The sequence below is a fragment of the Haliaeetus leucocephalus genome, unplaced genomic scaffold (genome assembly GCF_000737465.1).
Source record: "Haliaeetus leucocephalus isolate CR32 unplaced genomic scaffold, Haliaeetus_leucocephalus-4.0 Scaffold2, whole genome shotgun sequence".
Classification (NCBI taxonomy): Eukaryota; Metazoa; Chordata; class Aves; order Accipitriformes; family Accipitridae; genus Haliaeetus; species Haliaeetus leucocephalus.
In genome coordinates, this window is record NW_010972438.1 from 9,678,262 (window position 1) to 9,701,552 (window position 23,291).

Below are 23,291 nucleotides of genomic sequence, written 5' to 3' on the forward strand. Positions count from 1 at the left end.
AAATCATAAAATGGTTCCTTGATTCAATAACATTATTGCTAGAATATCTAGTGCACTTGTTAATCAAATTTTCTAATATAATATATTCTTTGTTTTCTTCTGGACAGGTGATTTTTGGGAAATAAATTTTGCTGTAATGAAGTAAAATGTAGTGAAAAGGTGTGGATATGTTGGTGTTCTGTAAAAGGCTTTTCCTCTCAGCTGTTGTGTGCAGTTTGCACTTGTATTTATAAACAAAATGTTCTTGCAGTTGATGTTTATAGTAATTGCTAGTTAGTCTTCCTTTGTTAAATCATACCTAGAAGTTTTATCGCTCCAAATGTGCAAAATCCCTTAAGAATTCTGGAGAAACAAACAAAACAAGCCATTTCATTTACTTTTGAAGTCCTGCTTCTTCTGCAAAATAGTGAAGTTCCACAGGAGTTTGCTTTTTATAGGTTACATTTATATAAAGTGGTACATAGATAAGATACCATTTGAAATATGTGTCACAGTCTCCTAATCCTGGGGAGAGGGAGTGGAGAGGGAAAGAAGGGTAGGAAGAGTTTTCAACACTTTAAGAACCTTTCAACTTAGAAATGTTTCATTTGAATTGGCTTAAAGCAGATGAGCATGATTGTAGCAATCGTTCTGGAATGTTAAAAGTATTAGAATTTTTGCAAAGGTCTTTTATTTAAAATAATCTTTCTTCTACTCATGTTCCATTGGCATTATAAACACAGACATAGACTGCTCAAGGTTAAAAAGCTTTCAGAGAAAGAAAATGGCTGCAGTGGCTTTAGCCTGCATGGTGCTCATGAGTTTAGTGTTAGCTGTCACTATTCATTTTAGCTTTTGATTAATTTGTATATTGTCATCATTATAAGGTACTGCATAATTTTATGTCACCTGCAAGAATACATTTACAGACGAATTGGGATTTTGCTTATTTTATCACATGGGAAGTTTGTTGCAAGTAAAATACAAAATAAAAAAAGCATAAACAAATACTCTTAATTTCCAGAGTTATGGAAACTTATGTAGAAATAAAATGGCTTACAGTAGAAACACAACTCTCTCACACCTCCCAAACCACCCTCCCCCCAAACCCAAACAAAAAACAATGTACAAACCCCAACCCCAAACTCGACCTGTACTGTTGCTTTAAGGTGTTTTGTATATCCAATTATATACCTTTTGGTGTTAGAATACGACGTGTTGGATTTCGGTTTAGCAGAAAATAGCACTGACCAATCTCTCCTGTTGGTCTTCTCATAGGTACAATTCTTAACATTTGATGTGAAAGGAAGGAATCTGAAATAAGGACAATAACAGCCAGCAGTATGAATGACTATATTTCAAATTACTGTATTGAAGTTGTTCTACTTAGCATATATCTTAGATATAGAAGAGTTGCCCAATTTCTTTCATTGTACTTAAAAAACCCCAAACCAAAACAGAACTTTGTGCCTTCTCAAAATCTCCCATGCCTTCTAAAAATTTTATTTACAACAGTTTTTAAAAAAAGTTGGGGATTTAAGAATGTCATTTAAGACACCAGTAAGACTTTAATGGCTATTGACTACTGAAAGTGTATTTGAATTCAATATTAAATATTCTGTTTTAGAAGGACATTTATGGAGTGAAAAGAATACTCTGACTCCTTCCCCCTATAATTAATAATTTTGTCATGTGCCTTCTCTGTGCCTCTTCAGTAACCATGACTCACCTTAATACCAGTGTTTGACATTAGAAGCCTCTCCAGAGAGGAAGAAAATCATTCAGAAATGAGCTGGATAAAGGTTATTAAACCAACACTTAAAATTCTAGTCCTGCACATTTTCCTTTACCCCTAATTAAATGCCAGGAACAGCAATGTAGAACTTTCAGTATATACATATGCTGAATATACCTTTATCAGAGGAAAAGTACCTACAGGGAACTGAAACTTTATTCCCCACAGTCACATCCTCTTGCTTATTGTATATTTGGAATGCTGATTTTCAAAAATGGGAAAGAGATCTTGGGGATTGAGTGTCCTATAACTACATGTTACAAGTACATATGTAATGTGATTCTTCTCTTACCCTTTCTTGTATGAGTCAGGTTTTTAGCTTAAGTTGTCTTGTTGACTTCAGTGGTACTATTTGTATACGGAAAGGCAAACTGCATGAGTAAAGTTTGTAATATTTGTTGATACTATGTGTATACATCACTGCTTACAAACTTCTGGTTTGTCATCTCTCAGAAAGTTCCAGGACTAACTTGAATATCAATATGAATGATACATGGAACAGCGTATTAACTTTCTAAATGACTGAGATCTTTGAATTGTGGGGAAAAAACCCTTTGTATCCTAACATTCTGTCTTACCTTAGGTTTTTCTATTTCTAAAGCTTCTACAAAACATGTAGTCTGGGAAAAAAATAATTTTTAATCAACAGAATGTAATGTGCTTAGTTACATTCTCTTTACAGGTAGGAGACACTGGCATCTGCAAAGCAGTGATAATTTGCAGTGTTATCATTCTGACTTGCAGTGCATGACCCTAAGGAGGTCAGGTCCTTTCAATTAGCAAGATGATAGTGTTAAATCCCATGCTATTATGTTTTGTTGCCGGGCTCTACTGCTGATTTACAGAATATTACATAGGTTGGTCATTAAAGTCTAATTCCTTCAATAAAACTTTAACACAAACTTCTTTTCCTAATTTATAAAACTATCTGGGTCTTTTTCTAACCAAGTTTCTCAGCCTTGTTCATGTCAAATTAATACTTCATAAAAGTATAAAAGGTCTCTGGATCTGTAGTCTCTTGTGTTGGCTTTTTCAGTGAACTTTGCGTAATATTTTATTAAATTATTTTACTCTTATGAGTGGTAAACAGGTAATTCAACTTAGCTGAGTACAGGTGCTATTTTTGCCATTTAGTGCTTACTGGAAAATTTCCTAATAATTGTAGCATCTCTAAAAGCTTTAGAATCCCCAAAGTGCTATAAAACTGTGCTGGTACTTGCCCAGGATAACACTTTTTTTCCCTTTCTTGTGAGAAAACCAGGCTACCTTGTAACAATCAAGGACTGATCAGTTAAATGGCGATCACTGTATCCTGCTGCTATTTCTGTCTACTTTGTTCTGTAGTACTGCAATAATGATGATGATGGTGGGGGGAAGTGTTCCTTACCGAATTCTGAGAAGTGGTGATGGTTCTGCAGTAAGAAGAACCATGTTTGCTGGTGAACAGTTTGTTCTCTCTCAACCACATAAAATCTCTGAATGTATGTTTTACTTTAAAGACAAGTCTTCTGTAAAATCTCTGCTTTCTTCTAATGACATTTTTTAAGTTAAAAAATGACACAACAATACAGCAAGTCCACATAATCACAAAATAAACAGTACCTGGTTCCACAGAGGCTCATCTCCACAGCAAGGGCTGTGGCTACTACGGATTGTTTATAGTCATGTTCCTACTATGCTTTTTCTGTGTGATCTTTGTCCTTGCATTTCACTTGAGTTTCTTGACTTCGTTCCTCTGCTGCCACCCCTTCTTCACATCTCCATGCCCTAAAGTTTGCTTGTGTCTCCCATGATTCCCACATCATCCTTGCGTCTGTTTTTTCTTTTATTTTTGTCTGCATGTCTTTGTTGGTCTCTGACCATCAAGACCTTTTGACAGTCTGTTGTTAATTCATTGTTGCGCTAAAAGCAAAAGAAGTCAGGAAGAAAGGTTTTGCCTTGAATGGTGGAAAGTATCTGTGAGAAAGTGGCATGCTATTTTGAAAAGAGGAATAAAACAGGTAAAAATAGAAGAGCTGTCACACTGAATCTACACCTAAAGGACCATTACTACAATGAAGATATTAGTGCTTCCAGTCTCATAAGACATGGAAGAAAGCAAACTGTCCAAAAAAGATATTCCTGAATATCTCTACAGTGGAATTTGGATGGGATTGAAGGGTTTAGTTAGCACTGCGTTGAAAGGAAGAAGAAAGATTCAGATCATATGCTGAGTTCTTAATCACTGGGTTTTTAGCAAATTTTTTTTCATCCATTAAGTTAGAGGAAGCAGGAGGACAGTTGTTAGTTTTTACACTTTTGTGACAGGTCAGAAGTCTTGCATTTTGCTTCATGTAGCTGAATCCTGTTCTGTGCATTAAAAAGTTCTTGATCCAGAACAAGGAAGTGGTACATGCATTTTAGGAGTACAACGAGATAATACTGTCCTAACAAGGTTTATAGGATACCAAGTGCTACCAATTTGCCTGTTTCCCATCATGTAGAAATGCTGCTGTTGTGCAGTTTTCTTCTTGTAGATTAAGTACAGATACTGTAACTACCTTTTTTGAAAAGGAAGTATGACAGGAGAATGCACTGTGGATTGGGGGCAAGTATAAGACACAGCAAGTATAGGAGGAAGTGGTTTCTATACATGTACTTCCTCAGTACAACTCCCAGTAATGAGTTTATTAATGATAAAATTCCTGCATTTGTTGAGATCAATGACAGTCACGTGGGACCAATGTTTGCCTTTTAAGTAAAGTTTGTCTTTCTGCAAAGGTCCCTTGAGTTTCTATTCTGCGGCCTTATCCTAGCTCTCTTATGTCCTGAAAACTGCATCAGTTTTTAGGATATCTTATCTGTCCCAATATTACTTCCTGTATCTTATTTCCTGTTGAGATGCTAATGCTGTCTCTGATGCCAGCTTCTGTCCTGCACTTTCTTAATGCTGTTCCTTTAGCCCAACCAATTACCCAGTTCAGAAGTTATCAGAAGAAAAGGATGTTAGAATTATTAGCAGTAAATCTGTTTATTTGCAAGGCTACAGAAATCTGTTTCCCTTAATGCACTAGGAATTGAACAGATGACTTCGATTTGCACTCAGCTCCAAGCAGCCCTCTCCAGTCACCTCCTAACCTGAAAACCCCATCAATTAACTGCTCTCAGGATGCTGCTTCCTGCACTTACTCTCATGATGTTCTTGGATTTTGCCCTGCTTCATCAGTATGTGCTTTTGTTTCTTTGAAATATAAAGTTGAACGTGGCTCCGTAAACAGTAAGTCTACTTGGATCTACTGACATCCCCAAGAAATTGCCTGTATGTTAGTGGCATAGCTTCTTTAAACTCCTGAGGTGCAAGTGTGAATTATGGGTGGTGACCTACATTGCTCTATACAAACAGATATATAATTACTCCTCCTTTGGTCCTGTATGTCAGCTCAGCTCTTACATCCACTAGTTTTAGTGAGACTTAAATTATTATATAGAATTAAATTTACTGGTAAGCACCTCTTGTGATTTCTGTCATGCTGCCCTTTGTATTTAGGAGTGACTCCCCTTAAATGCATTTATAGCTACTGAATTGTCTGCATAACATCTGTTATGTCTCAAAGATCTTAACATTAGATAGTCTTCAGGTTTACTAATGCTACTGCATGTCTGCAGCAATGATGTTATTTCATAGTTTCCATTAAACATTTCATTCCCCTATTGCAATCTCTTGACTGAGCTATCGTGCTTTGATCCATGTTTACAGAGAATCTGACAGCAGGTTTATTCCCTGATTAGGCTTATGATACTATAAATAGTAATATGGTACCCCAAAGGCAAGTTTTAACCGAAATGAGAATTTCCTAAATTGACAGAACTTCTAATAGGAAGACTGTTTTCAAGAAACACAAAAAGCAATGCTAGAAAAAAAAAAGTTGAAAATTATGAAAATCTGGAAATTGTGGTTTTTTTAAAGGCATGATTTATAAAATTAACATTTATTTTAGCTTATTTCTCAGTTCTTGAAATTCAGGTAGTATTTGACAATAACAAATGGAAACACTGAGGATGAAATCACACTCATCTGATTAGATAAGTCAGAACAAGAGACAGATATTGTAAAATGCTGTATGTACATGCTTTTTTCTTTGCATGTACACATAACCAGTGCTATTTTTGTCTCCTTCATGGTTCAGTTTTCAGTTAAAGACCTATTAAAACAGGTTGATAAACTGGGCAGAAACTAGTGTCAGGGGTTATATCTTTACTTGTTGGTTTCCCAGTTTAACATCTATGAATGCAAAAATCAAAATTTTGTTTTATTATTTAAGTATACAGATTTTTGGTTTTAAATATTTCTCTGTTTCTCCATTTTAAGAATACATTCATGTTTGTTTTGGTTTTATAAGCATATTGTAATCCTAATTTGTAAATCAAATCATCCTGTTTCTCTTGAAATATGTTGCCCAAATGTAGTTACCATGTTCTGCCCCTTGTGTCATTATCGTTGTTCAGTGCAGCGGGAACAATGCAGCATTACTGCTCCTCTTTGCCTCTTAAAATTCATGTTACTTGCTTAAAAATCAACTTTCACAATGCAAAAGAAATGAAGGCATCTGTTCTAAAACTTCTTAACGCTATTTTTAGGTATCCTTCATTAGAATATGCACTTCTTTTTGTATTGTTCTACTTTTTGGTCAAATGAGATAACAGCTATACTGCAGTGTCATCACTGTTGGTAGCTTAGGAGTGTTTATACTCAGTTAAAAGATGCAAAATTGAGAAATAACTTTTCATTAAAATTGTATGTAATTTAGCCAATGTAAAATTTGAGAAAGGCTTTGATTCTGCAACTAGTATTCATATTAATGCACCAGTATCTGTGTTGTGTTCCAAATTTCTTTCTGATTTTGCCTTCAAAATGAGTAGCGTGTCTCCTTGTATTTCTTTGCCTCTCACTGGTAGTGGATATTTGCTGGCTTACCAGAAGGTGTCTAATTGCAAATTAAGCTTATCTGACATGCAATAAAGTAGGTTTTTTGTTTGTTTGTTTGTTGTATATTAAATCTAGCCCTTTGATAATGTAAAAAAACCCCAAACAACTGTGTTTATAAGACATCTATGAAGCAGTCTTTTAATAATATGAGTGAGAGGTGAAATAATAAAGTGTGAGGATGTGGAACAATTTTCAAAACCACTTTTAATTTCATTAAATATGTACAACAAGGAGGAGGACAAGGGCTGGCATTTTATGTAGAATAAATATGAGAGAATTTGTTCATAAATCTCTTGCAAAACATGGATGGTCAGGTGATGTGTATGCTTAAAAATAAGGAAAAAGCCCATAGCATTTCTCTTCTGAGCTCATCTACGTGATTTTGAAGAAGTTGGGAGAGAAGTCAAAGGGGAAAATGCTGAAATTGGCCTCGGGGAGGATGGGGGCATAATGATACACCACCACCACCACCCCCCCGCCATGCTAATTGATGATGTACGTAGTAGCTGTTAGTGGAGAGGAGGGTAGGAACCCTGCCATTGAGGCCTTAATGAACAGTGGAAATTACTTGATCGAAAACAGTGTGTGGGTTCCCCATCCCCCTGCCTTTTCACGATTTGTTTGAGGTCGTTTTGTGCAACTCGCTCTACAGGATTTTAGGTAGCCCTTTCTCCAGCAGTTTTATAACCCAATGGATTTTACCAGTCTTTCACAGGGTTTCAGTAAAAAGCAGTCTGTGTCCAAGGGTGTATGTGGAGTTGCTGTGGAGTAACTAATATGCAGTGGTAATAATATGAGAATTTCTCTTATTTCTTAAGTGCTCTTCATATTACTGGTCATGTGAGTAATGCTACTAATTAATTTGCAGTCTTGCACAAGTAGACTGACTAGCCTGGCAATAGTTTAAATTTCTCTGAGACAAAAGTTAACAGCACTTCTTCCTTGAAAATCTTACATGTAAGTTTCTGCAGGATTCCCTTCCACTACAGCTAAATAGGTAGTGAATGTTTTGGCTTGGTGGTGAAACCAAAATGAATAAAGATGAAAAGTTGATATAAGTCAAATGAATATTTTTTTTCCTCCTCTCTCCTCCAAACTTCTCTTCCCTCTGTGTTCCTAAACAGCAAAATGAAGGAAAGTACCAAGTATTGAATTTGATTCAAAGTCACAAAGGTTATTGTGATTTTGCAAGCTAATATTTTGGGACATTTTTACTTATCTAGACCATGATACGTCTATTTTAGTAATTCTAAAATGTTTAGATACTGAAATGCAAATGTAAAGTATTGTCTTTTAAATTATTTGTGTAATGCAATCTGAATTCCTCATAGTTACTGGTATGGCTTATCTATTGTTCACACATGCACAGGAGCATGCACACATTTGTATTTTTGTACTTGCGTTTCCGTCTGTCTCTAATTCTTTCACATCTTTTTTGGAAAGTAACTTGGGAACATGCAGTTATCAATATGTCGATGACAATTTTTATTAATTCAAGAGTCCAGACTACTGCTGCTTTGTCAGAATCTGTTGATCTGTAGTGAAATTAATAGAGTAGGCTTAATTAGGTAAGTTGGAAGGGGTATTAATTGAGAGAAAGAAGCGTTCTGATATGTGATGGATGCTAATGCAGGTGTCACCAGTACAGCTTCTGCACAAATGATTCCTGTCTTGACAAGCCTAGTGGATGCATTGTTGTTTGTATACTGAGGATAAGAACTGGCAATCTGTAGGGTCATTGGTTACCTGTGGCTGGCCAGGGGTTTGCAGCCATTCATTTTCTAATTCTGGTTTTATAAGCTTCTGTAACTTATTTATGACCTGGATGTTTGTAGGTTTGTATTGGGTTTGTGTGGCAAAGACTCCCCTGTCCAGCTGAGGGGGGGCGGGTGGGGAGTTGACAGAGCGGCTTTGATGGGCACCTGGTGTCCAGCGTATCTTTTCCTCTGTTTTAGGGGGAAGAGAGGAAAGTTCCTGCTAACACAGTCAAAGCATAAATAGTGTCACGGCCCACTAGGAGCACGTGGTTCTCAAGCTTCAGTAAGGGCTTTCAGTTCCCTTTTTGATACAGTCTTAACTCTTAGTCTGGAATTTAATTATTTAAGAGTCTGACTTCTATCTTAAATCTCTGAGATGAGATTTGTTGGAAAACGTGCACAGAACTCATTCCCTTTCATGGTCACCCACTGAGCCAACATCTAGAAATTTTGGAGATGATTCCTTTTGCTTAATCCTTTTTTAAGTCATGTTTTGAATCTTAGTTTTTAAGAACTAATGTTGTAATGCAATTGTTGTGATAACTGCTATATTGATACCTGCAGAAATACTTATTCCATTTCTTGTCTTATCCTAGACTTATACTGACTATAATTAAATTTCACTGTATGTCATATATCTTCCACGGTAATTCAGGTGCAAATAGTTTCCATATTTGTTTTCATAATATGGATTATGGCATGCAGGAGTGAATCAGTTTTACATTTGACCAGTACCTCAGTAACTAGCACTGGATCACTTTCATAAATAAAATCCTGTCCTTTAAAAAAAATTCTCATCAAATACAGTGTGTATTGTGCATCGGGTACTTGTCTCTTCTCCTAGTATAGAAGGAATAATGGTAAACTGATAGATATTCTGGACGAGGTACAGTCAGATTGATATAAATAGTGTACAGTTGCTTTGAGCTTTTTTATGAAGGAAACTTGTGTTATTAATGAACATTTGTTCTCATCATGTAGAGAACATTTTAGTCTTCAAACAATTTTCATTCCCTTAATGCTCTTTTTTTGTGGGTGTGAGGGTTTTTTGGGGGAAGCCATTATTGTTGTAAAGGTGCCAAAGTGTCCTTTATGAAGCCATTTGCAAATGCCTATCCATGAATTTGCCAGCAGGGTAGGAATAGCAGTGCAGCTGGTGGTCTTCCTATCCCCTCCAAGGCTACTGTTGCTATTTCAGTCATAATAGTCTTAACAACATTCTGTTTCACAATTCATATTTTCCATCTTACAGTGCGATAAACTCCAATTTTGTTATAAAGTTATAGTGTTCCATTAAAACTATCTATTGTGACTGTTTACTTAAATCCAGTTTTGGTAAAGCAGAAAAGTAATTCAGTTTCTAAACCCAGTAAATCTCTAGCAACCCATCTCATTTTATCAGTGAGCACTTGAGAGACTTAGTAGTTTCAGGAATCTTCCTCCATTACTGGTATAGGTCAGTGGAGTTGAAGGACCTTAATGTTTATACTGGAATGGGGATGTAGGTGGAGTCCTTCCTATGCTAGGCAACAGGGATGGTGGCTGGCTATGGAACAATTGATTGTAAGACCTTTCTTTCATTATAATACTGGTAAAAACAAGGTGCACTGGTGTATAGTATGCATGGAGACCTGTCTCCTACTTGTCTTAAAGTACATCAGTAATTTTTAGAAGAGGAACTTTTTAATTTCTTGTAATAAGAATTTTTAACATTTTCTCTTACCTTTTTCTGTACTTACCTGTTGTAACAAGTCTGGTTGTCTTTTATACATTTGCCTGATTTCTAGGAAGAGGCTGTAGATGTTCCTTGTAGCCAGTTGGCACACAGAAATCAGAATTATTGGTTCTTTGGGCCAATTTTTAACATCTCACATGTCCATGAGTTTAGGAATCACAGTTCAGTAGTGGGGAGATGTTCCTTTTCTATCTAGCAGAGGTATAGAAAATGTTCTTTGTTTCATGTGGTAGTAGTTATTCATAGTAGGAAAGATATATATGGTAGACTTTTCTTCTGCTGGAATATTAAGAAAAACTAGGAAAAGTTAATGACAAATATTTATTTAGAAAACTTGTAACTGTAGAGAATAACTTATGATTATGACCAAGGCAAAAAAACCTTCTCCAAAAACACCAACCTAAATTGTGGCTGTTGGTGTAACTGATTGTTACTGCAATAAAAGGAGTGATTGCTTTTATTACATAGACAGTCAAGTAACTGAGAAAAGATGAACTGAAAAAGGAATTTATTCAAAATTTTTAAGCATCATTATGGAATATTCTCCATGAAAATTGCGTTACTACTTGAGTTTGTTGGATTATTTGAGTTCCACGATATTGCTTTTTATTTTCCACATTCTTTATTGTGAAATATTCTGTAAAAATAATAATCAAAAAATTTCACGTTTAATCCTGAGCAAAATCGTAGTAAATTAAAGATAAAAATGTGGGGAATGTTAACTCTAGGAATATGTAACATCTATAAAATCACATAAGCTGCCTTTTACGTCAATCTCTCATGAATAATAGGGGATCTAAATACCTAAGGTTGGTTTATACTCAGATTATATTTGTGGGAGGGATATCCAGGGAAGCTTTGCAGCCCTCTGCCAGGCAGGTTTCTGAAGAAGAGAGCTCAGTGCTAAGAGGTGCTGGACAAATAAGTCTTACTGAATCCTATGGGAACAGCAGATTTGTGATGTGATGGTTCAGATTTTGAGGTGAAGATGATCCTGAAAACTTCTTGGATCAAGGTCTCTTAACAGCAGACCAGACAAAAATACAGTGCAAGCACTTGGTTTTGAGTGCATTGTAACATTAGGGTTCAATAAGAGGAATATAATTAGTAAAAGTTTCAGATTATAGCTTGTTTTATTAAAAGTAATGTTGAAGCTTTGTATTTGTATTGTATGGCTTGCCAAGAAGTACTGAATACGGTGTTTCATGTTTTACAGGTTAATGCTACAAAAAAGGTCTCTTAAGAAGCCAAGCTCCAAGAAACTGGTAGATGGAACTGTATAATTTTTGATGTTATTTACGTCCTGGTTTCTGAGCACTTAGCTTGGTTGGTGTCAACTTTCAGGTTTTACTCTGGAAGAAAGGAGATGAAAAGTAGCTTTTCTAAAGTGTGGAAATATTTAAGAAACTTTAGCTATTCAGTGTTTAAGAAAAATACCAAATTATTGCGTCTTGCTGTACAGTTGTGAGTACAATGCAAACCCCACCATGTTGTGAAGTATTTTTGAAGTCCTTGTAAAGATAGTGGTAAAAATTGGCTGGACTGTTTTTTTCCTTCATATTTGTCTTTATCACTCAAATAAGTCACCCTAAAGTATCTATTCGTGTACTGCCTCATGAGAGTTTAATGATGACTTTCATTCAGCATAAGCTGTCAGTAGGTCAGAGATGCCTTGTATCTATGAAATTTCCTGAGTTTATTACCCTATTCAAATTCATTTAAAATGTCAAAGTTTCTAATTTGTACAGGGAAATTTAATTTAGGAGCATCTTCAAAGTAATACACAATTTTCTCCTTGAGCATCAAGTGAAGCATCAGATAAAAATAATAAGACCTTTGCAGTGTATTATGTTCAATTATTTCTGTGTTTTAACTTTAGATAGTTTTCAGGGGTGGGTATAAGTAATAATAATTTTGTCGTCTTTTATGACTTGCCTTTTATGTTAAAAACAGTTTGGAGAAGAAGTCTGTCTAACCAAAAATACTGATTATTTAAAAATAACAACAACATCAAAAAAGGGCCAACATTCTCTGCAAAGCCCACCTGCTATATTTTCCTTAGAAAATTCTGTGCTTTACTATGCCCTGAATGAATCATTGTTTGCTTCAACCCAGCTTCTAGTCTGTTTTGTAATATTAATTTAATTTTTCTGTCTTGCAAAGTTCTGAGCCATCTTACTACATCTTGACCTCTGTGCTGGTGTAGTGCATATTAGTTCATCTTCTCATTGAGTGTTTTCCTAGTCAGGTATCTCCAGCTTCAACTACTGAACGGAGGTTTTACACCAGGTAGAGTATTACGGAGCAAATAGATGGCAAGGCTAAATGGTAGTCCAAGTCTAAAATTGTCCATATGAGCAGGAAGATTATCAGACAATGATCAAAGGAAATGATTTTGAGCCCTTTCAGTGTGGTTCTGGTTTTGAAGCTCGACGCACAACTGTCCTGTCAGATGCATGTAAAACCTGAAGCTGGAGCTTTGGTAAATAGATTTTTCTTGTTAATAAAGAAATGTGTCATTAGTAATATCAGATAACATAGGTATTGGTTTGTTGGTCTCTGATTAATACCTTGTGTGGGAGTATGAGATTAACAATGGAGGATAAAAAACATGATAAATTAGTTCAGTGATAAGGATTGAGGGACCGTAATCAGGAAGTAGCTTGCTGGTTTGTGGAATGTTAACCACCCTCACAAAAAATAATAGTGGTGGTGTTTATATCCGGTGTCACTAGATCGCTGTTGAGTTTGAGGATAGCTAATGTAAACTTAAGACAGTGTCTGTGAGACAAATAGCATGTATAATGTATCTCAAATATTCAGATACCATTTGGTATCACACAATTTTTATTTCAACAGGAAATTACAGCAGCATAGGAGAAAAATAACTGTAAGAGGTTTTTAAGTCACAATGAATTTTGTTTGAAACAAACATCTTAGTGGTTGATACCTGCATCATTACTGAGTATATGTAACATTCACCAGAGTCGCCTCATTACTGTAACTTCCTGTCAGTGCAAATTTACATGTTTACATACTCGCAATCCATGCTGAGAGGTGTCATTTTCAGAGAGGCTGGCCTGCATCTCGAATTGATCACTGCTGTACCTGTGGGTCCTGAGTAGCTATGCATAAGCGCATTAGTCTATGCTAGATGTTAGAAGTCTATATGGTATGCCAAAATCCTTGTTAAAACAGAATGAAATTGCTTGTATAAAGAAAAGGAGTGATGTTAATGGTAATAAAATACTTAGATTTAATAATCAGATTTTCATGACTTCAAAAGCTTTGATTACATCATACATTTATTTAGAATTTAAGTCACAGTTGAAAAAAATACTGGTTTTGCTTGTTTCTTGTGACCCCATGTAGTGGGGATGGAAATGAGAGAGTTTGGCTTGCTTAAAGAATCACCTCCAATTGTATTAGCAATAGAAAAATGATGTAATAGAAATTTATATAGAAATGTGACTTCACAGAATTCGATGACAAGGTTCACTATATTACTTAGTACATGGATGAAATGCACTCAGGAAAATTAAGTTAGAATCAGACTAAACTTATGTATATAGAGATGAAAATGTAATAGGGTAAAAGGAAATATTACCAAAAAAAATTGAGTTAGAATTAATTTCTTGTTCAAAGATCAGGAATATGGAAAAGTAGGGGGGACCCTTCCATTGAGTCACGAGGTTCAAAGAAGACCCCCTTGCTTTTCTAAACTCCTGTCAGAGTCTAGGTGCAGCTGGATTGACTCCTAGTCCCAGACTTGGTCAATGGTTTATATCTAAAGAGATTATGAATATAATAGCAGCCTAAAATTAATTCACAGTTGAATAAAATTCACGACAATAATTTAAGTATAAATTTGAAACTAGTAACTTAGAATATACTTGCTATAATATACTTATTATAGACTGTTCAGGTTAGTACATGTGCATGCATAAAGATACTAAGAGATATACATATAAGACAGTAAGAGAGGTATACCTGTTAAAAATTCCCCTGGAGGTCAGTGAAAGGATTAACTTTGAATGCTTTGGCATCTTTCTCAATGCGCGAAGGGTTGAGCCTCAAGGAGCGGAGAGTATCAGCCCAGGTTGTGTTGGCTTTTGGCGACAGACCTCCAATTTTTGCAAACAGGAAAGTTTGCGAGCTCTGAGAGGCATGTGACTCAGAGGGAGATGCTGGTCACAGTCCGCTGCGGTCCAGGAGAGCTCAAAGGGCCTCACTTCATACCGCTGTTTATAGGTTCGGGAGATGGTTGACTTTTGTCATCAACAAAATGCTGGAATCCCAGCTGTGCTGGTACCGTTTCACATGCAGGTAAGGAAAGCTCTGAGGCTGTCTGGGAATAACTTAAAATATAGATATGGGATGCGCCAAGATTGTCAGGGGAGGTCTGTAATGTCGCAATGTTGCTAGGAGAGAGACCAGGCTGTAGGTTGTTTTGAGAACTGGCTATTTCTACTCCCATCCTCCCGCCTCTGCTGGGCAGCAGGAGTCCTTGAGATGCACAGCATATCTCCCTGTCTTAGTTGTGTAAGAGTTCCTGGCGCAGCCAAGGGTGACTTAACTGACTGACTCATTACACTTATGCTAAGGCCTAGCAAGACTTCCTGAGTTTGCAACTCAGCCTGAGGGGGAAGAAATGCACCACCACACCCCACAGGAAAGAGACTCTGGTTTTTGTTCTACAACGTGAACAAGAATGCAAACTATCTTAAATTCAGGTATTGATGTACGAGGAGTTAATATTGGGAAATTGAATGACTTTCATGTGCTCCAAATGTAGATTTCAAGACAGTTAGTTTCAGAATGGCATATCTCAGCAGATGTGTGGAATTTATAATAGATTTTGTATTCACTATGAGCCATAATATATAGTTATATAAAAAGTCCAGAAATGTCAAGAAGAAGGGAAAAATTCTCAATGCAAATCAATAACAATTTAGCTGTGTTGCCAGATCAGTTGTACTCTGTGGTTTGTAATTTTTCAATGAATAGACAATAATGTTTTACATAAGCATTGCCATTTCTTTTTATATTGATTCATCTTAATGGCTCCTTCTAGTTATTAGCATTACTATTATTTGTTTGACAGTACCACCTAGCGAATGCGCCTGTTGTCATAAGCTGTAGTCTAAGTTTCTGCTTGCAGAATTAAGATACCTTGCCAATAATACCAAAAGCAAGACGAAATACTATCTCCATTTTACAGATGGCGTGCTTAATGTGAGTACTTACCTTAGCTTCTGGGCAGAATTGTACAATTCATGCTGGAAACTATGCTGCCACAACTACATTGCCACGAGTACTTGCAATAGTAAATTTGAAGCCATTTGCGTTATATATGTATAAACTGCAAAAACATCTCTTGCTTTCAGTTGTGGGCATACTCTACTGCAGTGTGCCTTCACAGGTTCTGTCATGAGCCTTGTGTTATTAAGAGGTAGGGACAAAAGAATCTCTTCCAAGCTGTGTTTTTCATTCTCCATTCAAAACAGACCAGGTACTTGGACAGCTAGAACCAAACCTTACTTTAGTAGAAGGCTCATGTATTCAGGATGTCTTGTATTAACCTCCAGGAAAGAGTTGAGTGGAGAGATCAATGGTTACTGCAGAAGCCTAACTCCCTGTGGTTGGAGTAGCTCATACTTCCATCTTTTCATGCTTCTCTCTGTTTCTTTGCCACTGAATTTGTTAGTGAATATAGCTGCTGTTCTCTTTATTCAGTCCTGGAGGTCCCTCCTCTTTGCGACTTGTGAGTTAGCAGTCGTTTCCTAAAAGTGATGTAGTGATAGGTTTTGGGTGGGGAGTGTTGAGTTTGGCAGCGTGTTGTCTGTGGCCCTTCACTGCCCTTGTGTGTTGCTGGGTTCTTTATGCAAGTGCTAACACAGCCTTGGTTGTCTTCTTATTCAATACATGAACAGCAGATTTAGTTTTCTGCCATAGTATCTCATTTATTTTTGGAATTGCACAACAGCATGCTTGACCACAAGTCTAAAGATGGGAAAAGGAGTCGTGCAGGTTGAAACACATTTGGACTCTTCCTTGTAGAGTTGCTTTCTTTTACCTTTGTGTACGCTGCTGTGGAAAAACTCACAGCTAGTGACAGATAAGTGAGCTGAGAAGAAACAAAATGTGGAGGATGATGGGCACTTTATCTTTGTAAATCTATGTCCTGAATGTTTTATTCCTCTTCTCCTGATCCTAACCAAGAGGAACTGGAACTGCTGATGTTACCTCTTCCATTGCTCAGGGCTGACCATGTTCCTGCAAAGCTTTCTCAAGACAGGCAGTTTTTCTTTATCGAACTGGCCCATGAGCAGCCTAGTGTTTGGCAGGTTCATTGCAGCTCAGTCTGTTCTGCTTCTGCTCTTGTCTGAGTGGTGGTTGCAGCTGAGTGGCATAAAACAGTGTTTTAAGATTTTTTTTTTGATGACTGGATATGAAATATTGGCCCTTCTTATACCCATTCAGCAGGGGGTTCTAGCTTGAGCTATGACCCTCATTTAGGTTGTAGATAAGAGTTTGTTAATGTAACAGAGCCCCTATCGAAGGACAGTTTCTTTGTTAATTTAAGAGCTCCTGTATTAATCAGAAAGAAAATCATGAGTGGCTTTTTATTCATCAGCATAAAAAATAATTCTGATTAAGTACAGAGTGTGTGCAATTTGTACGCTTCATTGCACATTGTTCAGTGTACTTATGTTCTAGGGATGACTTTCAGGTCTCCATCTTTGTGAGTTGCATAACTATCTACAGCTCTGTTGCTTAGTTGTTGTGTTTGTGAGATTGAGTATTGTGATAGCCTCTTTCTGTCTGCCCTCAGCTCTGTTTATCTTCCTCTCTCTTCCTTCCTTCCTCAAGCACATGTAAATTTTTGTCTTGGCCGTGTTTTAAAGCAATTCCCCAGTTTTCAAGTTGTTGGATTAAAAGCTATCATGATAAAAAGAGAATATAAAGAATGAACTTAAACTGGTCAAGGAAGTGTATTCACATTTCACACTGTGTATTCACACAGATAAAGACAGACTGTAAAGAATGTTCTGGTCCTCCCAAACACTGTTGTGATCCCCTGAATTTTATTGATGCAAATAATTGTATCTTGATATTGAAGGGCACGTATCATAGGCTATCTCCAACAGTAGATTCTTTTGGTTTGTTCAATTTGTGTATTTTTAGTATTGTTTAATATAGGTACTGTTGAGTGAGCACATATACTCTTAAGGGTGACACAAATTAATTCCACTCCCATCATGAAATCTCTCAATGGATTTATCACAAATTGCTGCAGCTGTGAGTGATTCCATGCTCTCATGAGAAGTATGAGATTAAATTCTGTCACTACTGTACTATTTTTAATTAATTTAATCTCCAAACTAATAATTTCCCAGTGCCAGTTTCTCTCTCTTTGGTCAGTAGATTAATTAGTTAATGTCAAATTAATTAGTTAATGCAGTCAATGTTTAAAAGTTTTGTAACAGTGATAAGTATGACTAGTGCAGATGCTGTAAGTGTTATGGAAGTAGGGGTTCATGTTTTTAACAGGAAATACAGAAGTTGCATTTTCACATTAGTCGTTTGACTACTACTGTTGATTTGAATATGGAGCATGCTTAGCTACAACAGCAAGGGTGGAAGTTTAAATACCATAGCACTGATAGCTAGATCCTGAAGTGATATTTTTCTGTAATTTGGAGAATAACAAAGGAAAACAGGAAAAACTATGACAAAGCTGAAAGGAATTGAACTGCTCTGCATGCTAAGGAAGGAGCATTCTATTTCTTTTGGAACAGGAATTGAGGTATCTCAAAAAACGCCATAAATTTTTGAGCTTTTTGAGAGTTTGAAATTACGTTATTGCTGAGTTTAGTCTGTGCATTCTTATTGAACAATATCTTTGTGCTGAATAATGGGGAAATGAATGCAATTAACTAAGAATTGTTGCACTTCTACTATTTTAATGAAGAATGCTTGTGTATTTGGGTTTCCTTTGAGATCGGCCTTACAAGGAAAGCTTAAATAGGGAGCAGGTCAGTGAGCCTTGAAAAGCATCGTTACCTGAGTTGTCAATGTGTTCTCATCATCCTCAAGTCCTGGCCTGTCAGCTTTGCCAAAACTGAAAAATTGGAGCTGATTATAATGTGTGATACTGAAAAAGGCAGCAGGAAGTTAGGGGGTATAGCCGGCTACCACAAAATATATTTGGTAGTATCTATATTCTGAAGCAAGGTATTTGCAACTTGGTACTGGTAGAACACAGGGGATTAAGACAAAGTTGCGTCTACCCAGGAGTTTGGGGAAATTGCCAACTGTAGGTAAGACAGAATGCAAGCACCTCTGTTTTTGGCAGGTTGAGTATACTTTACTTTAAACAAATGGTTTCTTGTTTCTTGTTTCTTCTCAAACGGGTATATCAGTAGTGTTTCATATATTGATAAGGTTGGTTCTGCCTACTGTAATGGTTGAAACCTGGGGGTTATAACACAGACACAGATTGATAGATCCCTCCAAAGAAGCCAAGATTGAGTCCGAGTGCTGAAAAAAAGATAGAAGGAACAAAAAAGAATGACTCAAAACTACTTTTCTGTAGGAAAAGAAACACTTAAAAATGCTAGCTTGCTTTTGCACTGCCCAACTCATACCCATATGATTTTCTGAATATTTACAAAATTGTCAAATACATATGTAAACTTTGTGCTCTTACCTTTACTTGAAAACAGTGCTTGAGTGTGATTTCTTGTAATTTCTAAAAAGATGCCAGACTTTAAATACCTGTCACAAGTAAAATTTGTATGTCTAAGTTCTTAAATTAAGACTGCTAGACATAATGGGATAGGTGTTCACTCTGGTAAATCTGCAGTACTCTGAGGCCCCTTGAGATTAATTTTGTGCAAAATGATTATCACCACCATCAGCAGTGCTCTTAACTACTGAAGTATTTTGCATTAGCAAAACCAAGGTAATGAAACATAATGCAGATTGATTTTAATAGAGGAAATAACATGTCTGGAAATTTTCATGATAACCTGTTAGTTCTGCATTATGAGTTAGGTTATCCCACTTCTATCAGTTTTCTTGCTAAGAGCTCTGTTTGCCATGCCCATGTCCCCTCTAAGGGGTAAAAAAAAAAAAAATAAAAAAAATTTGGGAGTAGGGGGAAAGACAAAACCAGGCAGAAAATACACTGCAGCAATGCATGTTAATTACTCTTTATATATGGATCACCTTATATTGAGAAGGATAACCTGTACTAGGTGTTGCAGAACTTGGAGATTATCTCTGCAAATATGAATATATTTTTGACAAGCCATCTGTGTATGAACTAGTTGTTTCTACATTGTGCTTTGAAGCTAGCAACTGTGAGATCCTCTGTTCATCTGATCATCATAACAGTCTTTCTCTGAACTCACTTCAATTTACGTGTCCAGGACTAGATGGAGAAGTCCTGATATCACATCACCAGTGGACCTAGTATAATACTTATTGTTGGGTTAGGGTTTTTCATGCATTCTGAGGTTCAAAAATATTTTCTCATCTGTGTACCGCAATAGCTCAGCATTGGCCTGTAATAAATCCTGGTCTTGCATCTCTTCTGCTGTTTGCAATTGATAAGCTCTTAAGATACTTTGTTGTGGGCTCCCGAGTGTAAAACTTCACATGTTTTACTATGTATATTTATCCCATTTGCTTTTTCCAGACCTCAGCATTATTTAATTTTCTGTCTATAAGTATAGTGATCGCCTTCTCTATTGACAGTGTTGACCAACTCTAGTGTTAGGAAACATCATCAGCACATACCCCATACTAATAAATATATTCAATAACTTCTATTTCAAAAATTTTATTAACTTTTCTTCAACCTGATAAATCTCTTTTCAACAGTACTTTTTTTGCTTTGCTTGAGCCATCTACTCACCTATACTAGAGTTTCCCCTGCCTCTTCTTTGTAAAGCTGTACCCTATCTTATGGGTAAAAATAAGTCCATATGTAAGTGATTATAAGAAGCTGGGATAGAAGGACTCAGTTCTATAGGAATATAAATAATAAAGCAAAGGGATATTGTATCCCCCCCCCCCCTCCCCCCACTGCTTCTTTTGTCTTACACCATCTAGTTTGGTTCTTTAGCATCATGGAATGTTTTGAGGAAGTTTTGATTAAGAACTTTAAATATTAAGTCTGGATTCATGTATTATGTGCTTATGTGCCCACTAGATTGCGTGAGTGTCTCTGTCTATAAAAATGACTACTGAACTGGATTCACAAAATATTTGCCTACAATATTTTCCGCTAAATGAGTTAATGTAATATTTGGAAAAATTGCATGTTGCTATACCAAAATTAATTTTAAATCTAATGAATTACTTGAATTAGTTTGACAATCAAATAAGGTACACCTTGCCCTCTGTGCTTTGTGAATGTTGTCAGGTACCATATTAAGAACTTCAACATGTGAATTTTATTAAAAGTTGTGATTTAAATTGGATTTACTGTCTTTAAGTGTGTGTTTAGTAGTGTAGATACTGACTCAACAAGGAGGATGCAATGCATATTTTGCAATTTTAGTGAACCATTTCCGATGACATTTTTTTACTAGTTGCAACAGTGGCATTGTGTTCTGTCACAATTTTTTCTAAATCAAGTATAAATGGGAAAAACAGCTGAAGTTATCCTGAAGATGCTCAGATAGGAGACAGCAAAAACTATTTAAATGTTTAATACATAGCAAATGGAATTATTTAGCGTGAGTGGCTGAATCCCTGCCAATTAAATGGGTGTTAGAACAGATAATGGTTAACATGATTGGAAAAGAGGTAATTTCTTCAAAATACAGTGGCTCATATAAAACAATTACCTATACAAAAAAGTTAGTAACAACTTTAGAAAACTATCTCATGTTGCATTTAATTGAACAGGTTTAATGTTTGTCATTTTTTAGAGATCCAGGAAGTTCAGAAATAGTATAGCTTGGTGATTTAGCATGATGTTGATCTGCAGCAAAGACAATGAGACTCATTTTAATGGGACTTTTAACCTTTTTTCATATTTTAAAAGAACAAAAAATTAATGAAAAAGATTGGCACAGGCAATAGAAAAGTGAAAAGTAAGGCACAAATTTTCTCTCAAAGCAATTTTTTCCAATCTTTCAGGGTTTGAATGAAGCGAGTTTTAAACTTAGTTGTTTGAGTAATGTTTATTTGGGTATTGAAGATTTCTGGGTCCTTTCAATTGTGTTTCTGTGCTAAAAAGTTGATTCAATTTCTTGGTTACTTGGTGTGTGAAGTGACATGTATGTGTTTAATCATGAGTGTTAAACTGATTTATCTAAAGAAGCCAGGTAGGCAGAAAGGATGAATCTTTTGTGCTTAGTGTTTTTAATTGTCTTGCTCTCTTTCAAAGTCTTACAACCAGATTGTTGAATTAATTCACTGTTTTGAATTATCTTTCTTATCTCTGGGCCTCAGTATTAACCCTGCCTACTGTACCAGAAATGGAAGAGAAAGGACATTTTATTAGTTATTGCAGCATTGCCATTTTGCTTGTATTGAAACTCTTGCTTATTCTCTATGCTTGCAGCTGCTGGCTGGGCACTGCAGACAGCATTATTAAATTACAATTATTGCTCTGTATCCTGGCATGATGAGATGCTGTGTCAGAGGTGTTGATCACTGAGAACATTTTCTCATCAGATGCTGGCACCAATGCAACTCTGTTGAGATAATTGGCAAAGTGGTGGAGTTTATTGTAAGTATAAGTAATTGTTGTATTGCTACTAATCCCTGCTTGCTTAAAGAATGACTTCTGAAGTAAAGAAGTTCAAAATTGTGCTGAGGATCTGGGTCTCCTTTGATATAAATAATATGAAATTTTATTTTTCCAATTTCTAACTGAGTTTACAAAGTGATCATTGCAATTTTAAAAGTTGCTGTGATCTTTTTTTACGTTGTTTATTAACTAATGAAATAGAAAATTAACAGTTAAATATTATATTTACTACCTCTATATTAGCATACTGTATGCTAAAGAAGCTTTAGGGCATTGGAAGATCATTTCTTTCTGAGCTCTGACACTGAGGAGCTGTGTAACTTCAGGCGGAAAGTTCACACTCTGTATGCTGAATCTTATCTCTCAGACTTTGGTATTATAGACTATGTAGCTAACAGGTATTGAATTGGCATATCTGTAAGCATAGCCAGGGACAAAGCAGGTTCAGTGGCATACTGAAGATTATAAATAATGAGTTTCATGTTATACTTGGATCTTAGTCCAACTCCTGCTCAAGGTGGAACTGACTTTGACTTTAAATCAGATGTCTTAGAGCCTTGTCGATTGGATGTTAAAAATCTCCAGGACTTGGAGATTCCACAGCCTGGCTGGGCAGCCTGTTGCTTGGAAGGGACTTCTATATTTCATGTGGTCCCAACATCTGCTTAAAGCATGATTACTGCCAACAATAGATCAAGTCAACCGTGGGTTTGTTTAGTTAAATTTCTAAGGATGTTGATCTACTGCTGTGCTTAATGCCCAGCTGAATCTCCCAAGACAGAATTTGTGGCCATTGCCTCTATTATTGAACTTATTCTCAAAACCTCCAGTGATGAAATTACCAAGCTGCTTGGGTAGTCTTTCAGCCTTCAAAGAAAATATGTTCTAGTTCTTGAATATCCAAATTTTTAGGAAAAGCTTTCTAGCTTCAGGAGAGGACAAGCTGGTGCAGAAGGTCAGAATACTGTACGTTGTCTCACCAATTGGGGAAAGTCTGCTCTCAATGCTTCATTTGCGTAAGTGTTTTGAATGTTTGTTGAGTTTGATGCTCATTAGTGTTGCTCGATATTCAGTTCTTCTGTTGGCTAATAGAGACGTTATTCCGTTTATCTTAGTCTGTGGTTATGCTCAGTATTGCTATTTATGAGTATTTCTGAATGTAAATTTTTTCTACTGTACTGGAAGTATTTTTATGGAGTGATTTTTTTTTTTTTTTTTTTTTTTTTAAGTACCTTGTAAGTGCCAGTGCTCAGTGGAGAGGGCTATATACTTACACAGTGCTTACA